We start from the raw sequence: 11,403 nt of genomic DNA, 5'->3' as shown, positions 1-11,403 counted from the left end.
CAGGAATGGAATGAGAACTACTCCTAAGGAATTTTACCTACTGTCACAACACCAGTTCTGCTTTGAGCACAGGCCCATGGATACAAGATGGCATCACACTCAGGGCTCAGAGAACCAGTGTAGCCATGTGGGTGGAAGGAGGTTAAGGGCAGAAGGATTAGTGAGCAGATAGGGGTTGGGAATTACCTTTTTGATCACATTTCTGGCTTCAAGTCTCCTTTACCAACAGCAAGAATTTTCGGGCTGGTTTATACTCTAGATAAGGCAGGGGAGCCATGGATGGTATTTGAACCAGCAAGGGTGCTGGTAGAGCTGAGCTTGCAAAAGAAGAGGGAGGCATCCTGAGTGGCAAAACCAAACCCGTTCCTTGCAGGATGGGACATGGTGTGCACAGGTCTGGTGGCAACTTCCCCGGACCTGATTTCCTCCTAACGGGGAAAGAATAGAGAGGAGCCCAGTGAGGCTCCATGGGTGAGCTATATCTGCAGGCAGCAGTTTGTTTGGTGAATGACACAGGGGACAGCGTATTCTTGTGAACAGGTGCACAGCTGCCTACCACTGTTGGCAAGGTCTGTTAATCTGGAGTTGGGGGTGTGTATTGATTCAGTCACTTTGGAAAACAGTTTGATCTTATGATTGAGTAAAATTAAACGTGGCTCTCTCCCGTGAACCAGCAATTCTACCCCTAGATAGATAAAAGCATCATCTCAAATTGCTAAAAAGAATTCTCATATAAATAAATGGCAAGCACATGCCAAGATTTTATTTAACTCGTTAATGAAGTGAGCAGCATAATGCAAAATTAATTCAATGAGGACCTGAGTATTTTTATACAATCTATGGAGAAAGAAATGCTGAAATAAAATTGCTAAATTCAATACAAAACTGATTACTGTCCCCCAGGGCAATAATACTGTAACTTTTGGTGTTATCTCCTTTACTGAGTATTTAAAAATCAACACACCAAACCAGTTTTCTTTAGTTAACCTTTAACATTAGAGAGTTATAAAACAGAGTTCCAATTAACTGCAAACGCAAATCAACAAAGTTTCATTCCATGAGAGTTAGATGACCTTTAAGTAGACTTAACTGTCACACCATCATTTTTCTACTTTACTTCCAAATTTTGGATAAGTAGGCTGAATAGTTACGCAATCTATGGAAATTCTTGCACACCTTCCCCAGGACACATCCAAAGGACTGTTCAGAACAGCGTTATCTTCATTCACAAAATCTAGAAACCACTCAAATGTTTATTAACAGAGCAGTGGAAACATAGCCTTTATGATGAAATACATCAATAAAAACGAATAAATTACAGCTACGTTCCAACATAGAACAATTCCACAGTGTAATTTTAATATTATTTGAACTTTTGGCTAGAGAGTGTGTCTTGCTTTGGCCAATGTAATTAGTGGATATCACATAAACAAAAGCTGAAATGAGCTTGTGTATTTGGTCCTGTTCTCTTGTGCTTCTGTCTCCTGCCATCCGAAGAGCATGTGTCAGGGAGCCGTAGGTTCAAACACACCAGAGACATGTGGACCAGATCTGGACGAAGCCTGGATCCTGGCTCTAAGCCCAGCTGAGCCCCACTGCCTCCTCAGTGGCATCCCACTGAGGTTTGGGATGACTGTTATGTAGCATAATTGAGCAATAGCTACATCAGACAGACATGCAGACCAAAACCATTTATATGTAATGTCCTGGGACATGCAAAAGCAGTTAATGATTGTGAATATACCCCCTAATGCAATAAAACCATGAAGAAAAGTGACTAATAAGCATAAAATTCAGGATACTAGTTACCCTGGGTGTGAGGGAGATATATTTGGGGACACACAGAAGACCGCAAGGATAGTGGTGGTTCATTTCTTAAGCTGGGAGGTGGGCACACAGTTTATCTTATTGGTACTCTCTATGGCTTCCTGTGCATATTATAAAGCCTCTCGTATATACTATCTATTTCATTTTCCTTCAGATGGGGAACAAAACACAAAACCTTGAATCACAAGGAAATATATTAGACCCTGAGACACAGCCCACATGAGACTTTTACAGGAATTTAGGGCAGGTAAACGCAACTCATTCAAAGATAAGTTATCAGAAAAGGATGAGCACGTAATATAATCAAAGATGAGACCAGAAAAAGGACAGGAAAATCATTTGAAAAAAGGTTGCCATGAGGCAAATGAAAAGTAAGACCAAACATTTGCAATCAAATGACAGAATTAATGGAGCAGTCACCTCTAAAAGCAGGAGGCAAATGTTGAGATATGAGAGACTGAGGAAGAAATATCAGGGGTAAAGGATGAGATGAAAAGAGAACTGAAGGAGATTAAAAAAATAGGAAAAGGTCAAATTATGAACAATACTTCGTCTGAGAGGAGACAGTGGTGGCAGGAGGAAGAAGTTCTCTGTGCGCCATGTGGAGCTATTTGCCTCTTAGAAGCACGTGAATTTGTCACTTGGGTTTTGAAAAATGATGAAAAGCACCTTTTCCTACCCATACCCCATGTTTGAGTCCCCTTGGCACTGTCCCTGCAGCAGCGTTTGGGCCTCCAGTGCCTTGCAGACCCCACGCTGATCCAGGTGTCTGCCCTGTTCTTGGACAACCCTCCAGCAACAGTCTTCCCTTGAGCTGGTCCTAACTCTGCCTGCTGGGGTCCCATGAACATTAGGATTCTCCAACTCATGCCTATATTCTTGTTTCCCAGCACAAACTTGGTCCCCAGTCTCCTGTTCTGGGTGCTGCTGCTCTTCTCCCAAGGTTTGAAGCCTCTGAACTCAGAGCCTCAGAGCTGCCAGGCCCTGTTGTGACTCCAATGCTGGCACTCCCAGGGTCTGGCCCCTCACCTTTGGGTTTCATTCCCCTTGATTCTGTTGATCACATCTGGAAATTCAGCATGGAATAGGATGAGAGGGGACATGGCAGCAATGAAAGCAGCAGGTGACGTTGATTTACCATCACCATGGAAACCTCAGGCCATGTGCTTGGGGTGGGGCAGCTCATTGGGACTCTTGGACATTAGGAATCCCTGGGAGGCAGCCCCGGATTATTGAGCCCTGGTTTCAAGGGTTTACCACACTGTCAACTCCATGTAATCTTAAGAAGACCACCCTTTCTGTGCCCAATTTTTTCACCTCTAAAGTGTGGGACACTTGCTGATTCCAGTGCGATGGAGTGAGAGAAAGGGCCAAGCTGGAAGAAGACAGGAGACATTAGGGATGGTTCCTTCTGCAACATGGACTCAGAGAGCAAGGGATCCATGGAGATGTCTGTGGATGAGTCACAGAGGGAAGGAATGGTTGCCAAGGTCTCACTGAGATCCAACCAGAGCAGGAGCTGGCTGTTGGCCAGGTAATCACTGAGAGGAGAGAAGAGTTTTGTGCCAAGCCCAGAGAGACACTGTCCAGCCTTGGCGCTTCTTACCCTACAAATTTGACTCTGCTATTGACTCCACTTGGGGCGACCAGGGCTCTGGGTGGCCTGGATAGCCAGGGTGGGAATGGCAGCTTCAAGAAGATGAGACACCCTGGGGATGAGGAAGGTGACAGGCAGTGCCTCAGTGGAAAGCTCAACTATTCAAGTACAAGCTCTCTTCAAGGGGTGGGGGGGGGCATTCATGTCCCACTGGCCACTCCTTGGACCTTGGATAACAACTACCCAGTGAGACTCCCTAATCCACAGAACACTGAAAGGAGGGAATTGAAACATCCATAAGTGAGGTAAATGAGATCCACTACTCCTGGAAAAATATGAGAGGACATGAGAAAATGAGTCTTCAAATGGAAGTGCCTACACAAGGTCAAACTTGTTTGACCCCAAGAACCAGAAATACCAAAGCTTCCCCATAAGCCTAGAAGCCCTCTCATGTCTAAAAGTTACACACAGAGGGGATAATATTGGATTGCTATCGGCTACAGCCCCTGAAGCTCTCAGATTTGGTCAGTTGTGTTTGAAGTTTCAGGGGAGCCTATAATCACCATTTTTTAATTTTTTCACCCTCTGTAAATGATGACTCAACAGCGGCTTAAGCAGAAGCTCAAAAATGTCACCACAAAAAGACAAAAAGGGGTTAAAATACTATCAGATTATGAAAAAAGACAAAACCAGCAAGGAACCTTTTGAAAACACCAGTGTGGTTCATCCAAAGAAGCAGATTCCAGAAAAGAAAGAAAGGGAGGAGGTGAGCATAAGCTGTCAGGGGAGGTGAGCCACTGGAAGATAGTTACTCTGTAAGACCCTGTGAATGACCAGAAAGTGAGCCCAAAAAACAATGAGAATGGAAGAGAATGGAGAATAAATGAAATGGCCCAGCAAGAGAAATATTTCAAAGACCAAACCCTGTGATGCCATCTCCGGGAAGATCTGGTCATGAAACCCTTCCAGAGAGAGGTCCTCAAACCCAAATTAATGTTTGGGCTGAGCACTGCCACTGGCACGGTCCCGGCTACCCAGATCTTGTTCCAGCTGCCATGACCCTCTCCCCTTCAATGAGCGAGACCGGCTGAGGATTGAACTTGGGTTTGAAGATGGGCCTTCACTTCATCTCCAGGTGGTTACAACTTGATTACAACGTGAAGGTAAATGCAGCCCAGACACATATTTCTGTCTCCTGTGATTAAAAACAAAACCAGACAAGCTCCCCAAGAAGCTCACCTGCTGAGTCTCAGGTGGGAGGTGGACCTCATGTCAAAAGGACTCTGACCTGGAGAGTCTGAAGGGAATTCAGCAGACCTGGCTGGGGGGCCGTGGAAGCAAGCACTTGACCTTTACCTCATTTGACCCTCCAGACAGAGGCATGAAGATGGGGATGGCCAGGCTCTGAGAGGTCACCCTGCTCCACGTCTCCCCAGCAGCACATTGCGAGGAGGAGAGCCCTACCCAGAGCCCCATATCCCGCATGGGTCTTTGCACAGGGATCAGTAGAGACCCCCACATGGCGTTGGCCTCGGTTCTCTTGTTATCACCCTTTGAGGAGCACAAAGGCACAGAGTAGTTTATGAAACTTGCCCAAGAACACACAGCCAGCAGGGGCCCCAAGTGGCCCTTGAACTCAGGCCTCTGCTGGGCATTATTAGCTAAATCCTGGCTCTTGAGCTTCCTCCCCTCCCAGCTCCCCGCCCTGCTCTCAGACTGTCCCTGGGCCTCACTGCTCAGGAGGAGGAGGAGAAGCCTGAGGCCCTAGAGCTCAGGAAGTGGACCCAGCCAGACGGGCAGGGGCTGCATTCAGATTCCAGCTTTCTCTCTGAGTCCAGGCCTTTTTCTGCAGGACGTGAGGGCCTAAGACCAGGTGGCAGCAGGGGGCAGCCCTGCTGGGCAGAAGTTCCCAGGAGAGGCTGGAAGATGCAGAATCTCCCCCGGGTCAGCCAAGTCCTGTCCTGCCCCCGGTGGGAGGTGGCATCTGGTCACCCACGGCCTCCCTCAGTGTGGGAGACGGAAGCTGAGGCCACAGGAAGGGCGCCGTTCCCCTTTCTGGGAGGAGGGAGCCAGCCACGCAGCTGCCTCCTTCAGCTCCCTCAGCATCCAAAGTGGGTCCACCACACCTGTGAACTGGCAAAGGAGAAGTGAAAGGCTTTCGTGATCCTATTGACTGTTGGTTCTCTGGGGTCTTGTTCTCTGTTCGTCATTTTCTGTTCCAAGTGAGAGGCTAAGATGGACGGTCAGGCGGTAGGGAGAGGAGATCCCACAGCCAGGCCTGAGTCTCCTCCCCTCCCCAGGCAGTGTGGCCGGGGCTACTGGCTCGGGCAGGAGTCACATGGGTCCAGCCTCCAGGAGTCCCCTCCCTGATGGTCCCTCTGAGAGTCTGACCACCTGATGCCTGCAGCTCAGTTGAGCACCAGCTGGAGCAGAATCAGCAAGAACAAGCTTGGTTCTGAGGACTACCTACCGGCTGACTGTTATGTTCGCAATGCCTCCCCTGTTTTCTTAGAATTTGGCTTTTCAAACATATGAGCATTATAAGAAATCATATCACAACCAACAGGTTAACAGAAGTTGCATTTTGTTTCCATGACTCTGGCTCCCTAAGGGGCAGAAAAGCAAGTGAGTGTATTTCTGTTATCTAAACTGCAGGGTCCAAGCCAGGTGGATTGCGGGGTGGGGGTGGGGGGCGCAGGAGGGGTGGGGGACAGTGCTGTGCATCCTATGGCAGCCTGGTATTGCGGAAATCAGGTATTTTATCTGGGAAAATTGGTCCCTAGAGCAGAGTGGCTGCCCATCTGCACAATAGGGGAGCCAGGTGAGTGCTCAGGCCTTACCTGTCCACTGAAGACCCTCCGAGGAGTGGGCAGTGCAGGAGCAGCCTGGTGGGAGGGGCCGAGGAACCTGCAGGACCCTCTGATTGTGTGAAGCCTGGTGACCCGATCCTTTAGTCCTGTCACCTCCTCTGAGCCTCTCAGCCCCAGGTCCAGGTGGTGGGTGTGTCTGGTTCTCCAAGTAACCATGGCCCTGTCAGGGGCCTCAGAGCTGGGCCTCCATCCATGTCTGTGTGGAGCTGAGAGGTGCTGGGGGAGGGGATGCTGGTCCCCTGTCCTCGTTCTTAGGGGAGCCTTTTGCTCCAGTGCCCCATCTCAGGGGCAGCAGCCCTGGAGGGAGGAGGTGGTAGGCTGGGACGGCTGGCAATGCAAAGGGAATCGTGGCTGATGGCTAGAGAAAAAGATGAACAAGACGTTACTCTTCTCCTGGTGAAGCTCAAATAGGAGCAGAAGACATATGCAGGCGTTCAGCCTGTGTGAGCCCCATTCTCAGTACTTGGCAGCGGATCCATTTTATTATTTCCTAGTGCTCTGTTGGAGGTGGTATGTGAGCCCCTTTTTCACATGGGGGTCCCTTTCCCTCTTTCTCTCCTATCCTCTTGGGGGTCCTTCGGGGTCCTGGTTGCCCTATGGGGCATTTCTAGGCAGTTTCCCTCCCCTCCTCTTCCACCCTACTGTCCCTACCACCCCTCTCCCTGCTCCACATACCCCATTGCCCAGCTCCCATGAGTTCATTATGGCCAGGGAGGGGAGGTATCTTGACAGGGACGTCCCCTAGAACATTCCTCCTGGATATGCTCCCTGCGGGACCCCCTGCCACATGCAGCTTCTGGGCTGTGGGAAGGAGAGGTGGGTTGTGTGTGAATGTGGGTGTGTCTCAGCGTGTCCGTTGTCTGTGTGTACAATGTGAGTGTGTACCTGTGCCGCTGTCTGTGTGGTGCATGCTCAGCAAATACGATCCCTGCACTACGTGCCCCGGTGATCCTGCCCTTCAGCTGGACCCCTGGAGAAGAGGCAGGTGCTGGACAATTTCCTGTCATTGCTGTTCCCCCAAGGATGGGAAGGATCCTGAGCAAAACTGAGCAGTAACCAAGTTTGATTTCAAGATGACACTTTCCCATCTCCACCTCCACCCCATCCAAATCCTGCAAATATTTCCTATCAAATCTCAATATTTATTCTTTACTTTGTCAGTTCATGTTCTGCCTCCTCCGCATGCTGACCATGCAGTTTTGCGAAATTAAATTCACTTCACTAAGCCAACTCTGCCCCTCTGGGTGTCTACACCGGGGCTGCCGAGCCACAGAGGAAAATCCCGCAGCAGGGCCCACTAAACCCATCCACATCTGAGTACCAAGCTCACAGCCTGTTCAATGAGCCAACGCAGAGCTGCGTCATGACATGGGTGGGTCCTGGACACTTGGGTCTGTCTGAGCCCCTTTCATAAAACACTCAAAAATTGATTTTATAACTTGTTGGTATAAATATGAATATATTAATACCACATATAAAAACATTTTCTTTCTAAGTTCATTTTTTTCCTCCTGATTTTAAAAGAAAGTGAAAGAAATTTTCATGGGCCCCATAAGTCTGTGGGCTGGGCACTGGATCTTCCATGCCCAGTGGCTAAGGGGCCCTCTGGCCATCCTGCTCATGGCTGTGCTCTCTTCACTCTCCCATTCTGCCCAGAGACTATTTCAGAAATTGCAGAGACTGTGACCGGCCCTGTGGCCAAACAGTTAAGTTTGCGTGCTCTGCTTTGGCGGCCCAGGGTTTCGCCGGTTAGGATCCTGGGCACAGACACGGCACTGCTCATCAGGCCATGCTGAGGCGGCGTCCCACATGCCACAACTAGAAGGACCCACAACTACAATATACAACTATGTACCGGGGGACTTTGGGGAGAAAAAGGAAAAATAAAATCTTTAAAAAAAAAAATTTCAGAGAGGACAGAGCCCCATATCTCCATGTCCAGGGATGGCTCCCAGGTCACCTCTGACTGGCATGTGTCTGCCCTGCTGCCAGGATGCTCTGTGCATGCTTAATTCCTTTACACCACCCGCCGACCTGTGTGGGTGCTTCCTGGGGCCAGGCAGTGCTCTAAGTCCACTACTTTGATTAACTCTGGATCCCTGACTTATTCCCTCGCCGCGAGGCTGTCATCACCCTATTTTACAGAGGAGGAACATGGGTGCTATTCTCATTCCCCTGGGGACAGGCAGCCCCCTCTCGACCCTAACAACTCAGATCCCAGGATCCTGCCCTAATCCCTGTGTCCAGAGCAGCTCCTTCTACCTCTTCCCAGGTCCCTAGTCTGTCTCCAGGATGCTCTGAAGGAGGCCTGCCCTCAGGTTTCAGGAGGGAGTCCAGCCCCGGGAGTCAGCCTGGTCCAGGAGGGGCGCTCATCCTGCCCAGCCCCACTGCATGCTGTCACTTCTTACCAGGCAGAGGGTGACTTTCCCCATCCTCACAAGCTCGTCTGGTGTCTGGACTTCTCCAAGGCTGAGGGCAGGCACACATTTTGTCCCTGCGTGCCCCAACCTGCTGACCTATCACTGCCACCCTGACCGTGAACTTTCCCGAACTGCCCTCCTGACTGAGCCTGATGAACAAACAGCCCTGACTCACTGAGACGCTGGGCCACCTGATGGAGCTTTGTCGGTTTAACTGATTCTGTCTCCAAGGGCCCAACTGCCGGATGATCCTGATTGGCCGAGCAGCGTGGCCCACCTGACCAACTGATGACCAACCAGCTGGGAGCCAGCTGCCTATCAAATGACAGACCCTCAGAGCATGGAGGGCCTAACAGACAGGAGTCAGACAGGAGAGAAGCGGGGCTGGAGGGGAGTGCCGGGGAGCTCGCCCATAGGCTCTTTGGGTCACTTTTCTTCTCCTTTTTTTTCTTTTAAACAGATTTATTGAGAAATAATCCATATACCATACAATTCACCCATTTAAAATGTACACTGGTGTTTAGAATATTCACAGAGTTATGCATCTGTCACCGCAACCTAATTTTAGAACATTTTTATCACCCCAAAGAAAAACTCTATACCCAGTCATTGCCATTCACCGACACCCCAGTCCTAAATTTTAGCTCCATAGATTTGCCAATTTGGAAATGTCATCGAAATGGAATCATACAATGTGTGGTCTTTCATACCTAGTTTCTTTCACTCAGTCTGTTTTCAAAGTTCATCCTTGTTGAATCAGTATCAGAACTTCATTCATTCAATAAGCTGAAAAATATTCCATTGTAAGTATAAAACACATTTTATTCATCTGTTCACCAATCGATGGACATTTGGGTGTTTCCAGTTTTTTCCCCTCATGAGTAAAACTGCCACGAACATTTGTGTAAAGTTTTTGGGGTGGATATATCTTTTCGTTTCTTATGAGTATATACCTGGGAGTGGCATTTCTGGGTCGAAGTATAACTCTATATTTAATCTTTTGAGCTGCTTCCAAACTGTTTTCCAAAGTACCTGCCCCACTTCTCATTCTCAACAGCAATATATGAGGATTCCATTTTTTTCCCCATCCTAACATTTGTCTGACTTTTTGATTACAGCCATCCTAGTGAGTGTGAAGTGGTGTCTCGTTGTGCTTTTGATTTGCATTTCCTAAATGACTAACGCTGTTGAACATCCTTTCATGTGCTCATTGGCCATTTGTATATCATCTTCCAGAAATGTCCATTCAAATCCTTTGCTCATATTTTAGTTGGGGTTTTTATCTGTCAAGTTGTAAGAGTCCTTAATGCATTCTAGATAAAAGTCTCTCATCAGATATATAATTTGCAAATATTTGCTTCCATTCTGTGAGTTGTCTTTTCACTTTCTTGGTGGTGTTCTTTGCAGCACAAAAATTTTAATTTTTATGAGGTCTATTTTATTTTTCCTTTAGTCACTTGTGCCTTTGGCATCAAATTATTGCCTAATCCAAGGTCACAAAGATGAACTCCTATGTTTTCTTCTAAGAGTTTTATAGTTTAGCTCTTACATTTAAATCTTTGACCCATTTTGAATTAATTCTTGGATGTGGTATGAGACAGGGATCCAACTTTATTATTTTGCCTGTGGCTATCCAGTTGTCCTGGCACCATTTGTTGAAAAGACTATCCTTTTCCCATTGAATTGTTTTGGCATTGTTCCCAAAAAGCAATTTACCACAAATATGAGGGTTTATTTCTGGACTCTCAGTTGTATTCCGTTGATCTGTGTCTATCCTTAATGCCAGTACCACACTGTTTTGATTATTGTAGCTTTGTAAAAAGTTTTGGAACAGGAAGTGTGGCTTCTCCAACTTTGGTCTTCTTTCCCAAGATTGTTTTGGCTATTCTGGGTCCCTTGGATTTCTGCATGAATTTTAGGATCAGCTTATCAACTTCTGTAAAGAAGACAGCTGTAGTTTTGACAGGTATTGTGTTGAAACTGAAGATCAACATGGGGAGTTGAATTAGTTAGAGTTCACCAGAGAAACAGAACAGAATGTGTACACATACATATAACGAGAGATTTATTACAAGGAATTGGCTCACATGACTATGGAGGCTGGTGAGTCCAAAATCTGTAGTCTGGGTCAGCAGGCTCAAGACCAGGAGAACCAATCTTCTAGTTCTAGTCTGAAGGCCAGCAGGCAGAGCCCCAGGAAAACCAATGATGCAAATGGAGTCTGAAGGCTGTCTGCTGAAGAATTCCCTCTTGCTCAAGGGGGCCAGTCTTTTTTGCTATTCACGCCTTCAACTAACTGAATGAGGCCCACTCACATTATGGAGAGAAATCTGCTTTACTCAAAGTTCACCAATTTAGGGGGCCGGCCCGGTGGCGTAGTATTAAGTTCTCACGCTCCACTTGGGCAGCCTGGTGTTCACAGGTTTAGATTCCGGGTGCAGACCTAGCACCACTCATCAAGCCACACTGTGGCAGCCTCCCACATAAAATAGAGGAAGATTGGCACAGATGTTAGCTCAGCAATAATCTTCCTCAAGCTAAATGCGGAAGATTGGCAACAGATGTTAGCTCAGGGCCACTCTTCCTCACACACACACAAAAAAACCCAAAACAGTTCACCAATTTAAATGTTACTCTCATCCAAAAACAAGCTGACACATAATATTAACCAACAGGAGAATATTAGTAT

General features: G+C 47.6%; 1 long non-coding RNA gene across 1 annotated transcript; it reads right to left on the bottom strand.

Annotated features, from left to right (window-relative positions):
- Positions 1-737: 737 nt before the first annotated feature.
- Positions 738-8,942, bottom strand: LOC103559712 (uncharacterized). The gene is made up of 3 exons (XR_547035.2): positions 8,703-8,942; positions 6,265-6,652; positions 738-5,557 (listed from the first exon to the last, which is right to left on the bottom strand). It is a non-coding gene; the product is annotated as an uncharacterized lncRNA (long non-coding RNA).
- Positions 8,943-11,403: the final 2,461 nt, after the last annotated feature.

Source organism: Equus przewalskii, chromosome 21 (assembly GCF_037783145.1).
Source record: "Equus przewalskii isolate Varuska chromosome 21, EquPr2, whole genome shotgun sequence".
NCBI classification, from domain to species: Eukaryota; Metazoa; Chordata; class Mammalia; order Perissodactyla; family Equidae; genus Equus; species Equus przewalskii.
The sequence above is the reverse complement of the archived record's forward strand: the minus strand, read 5'-3'. Positions and strand labels throughout refer to the sequence as shown.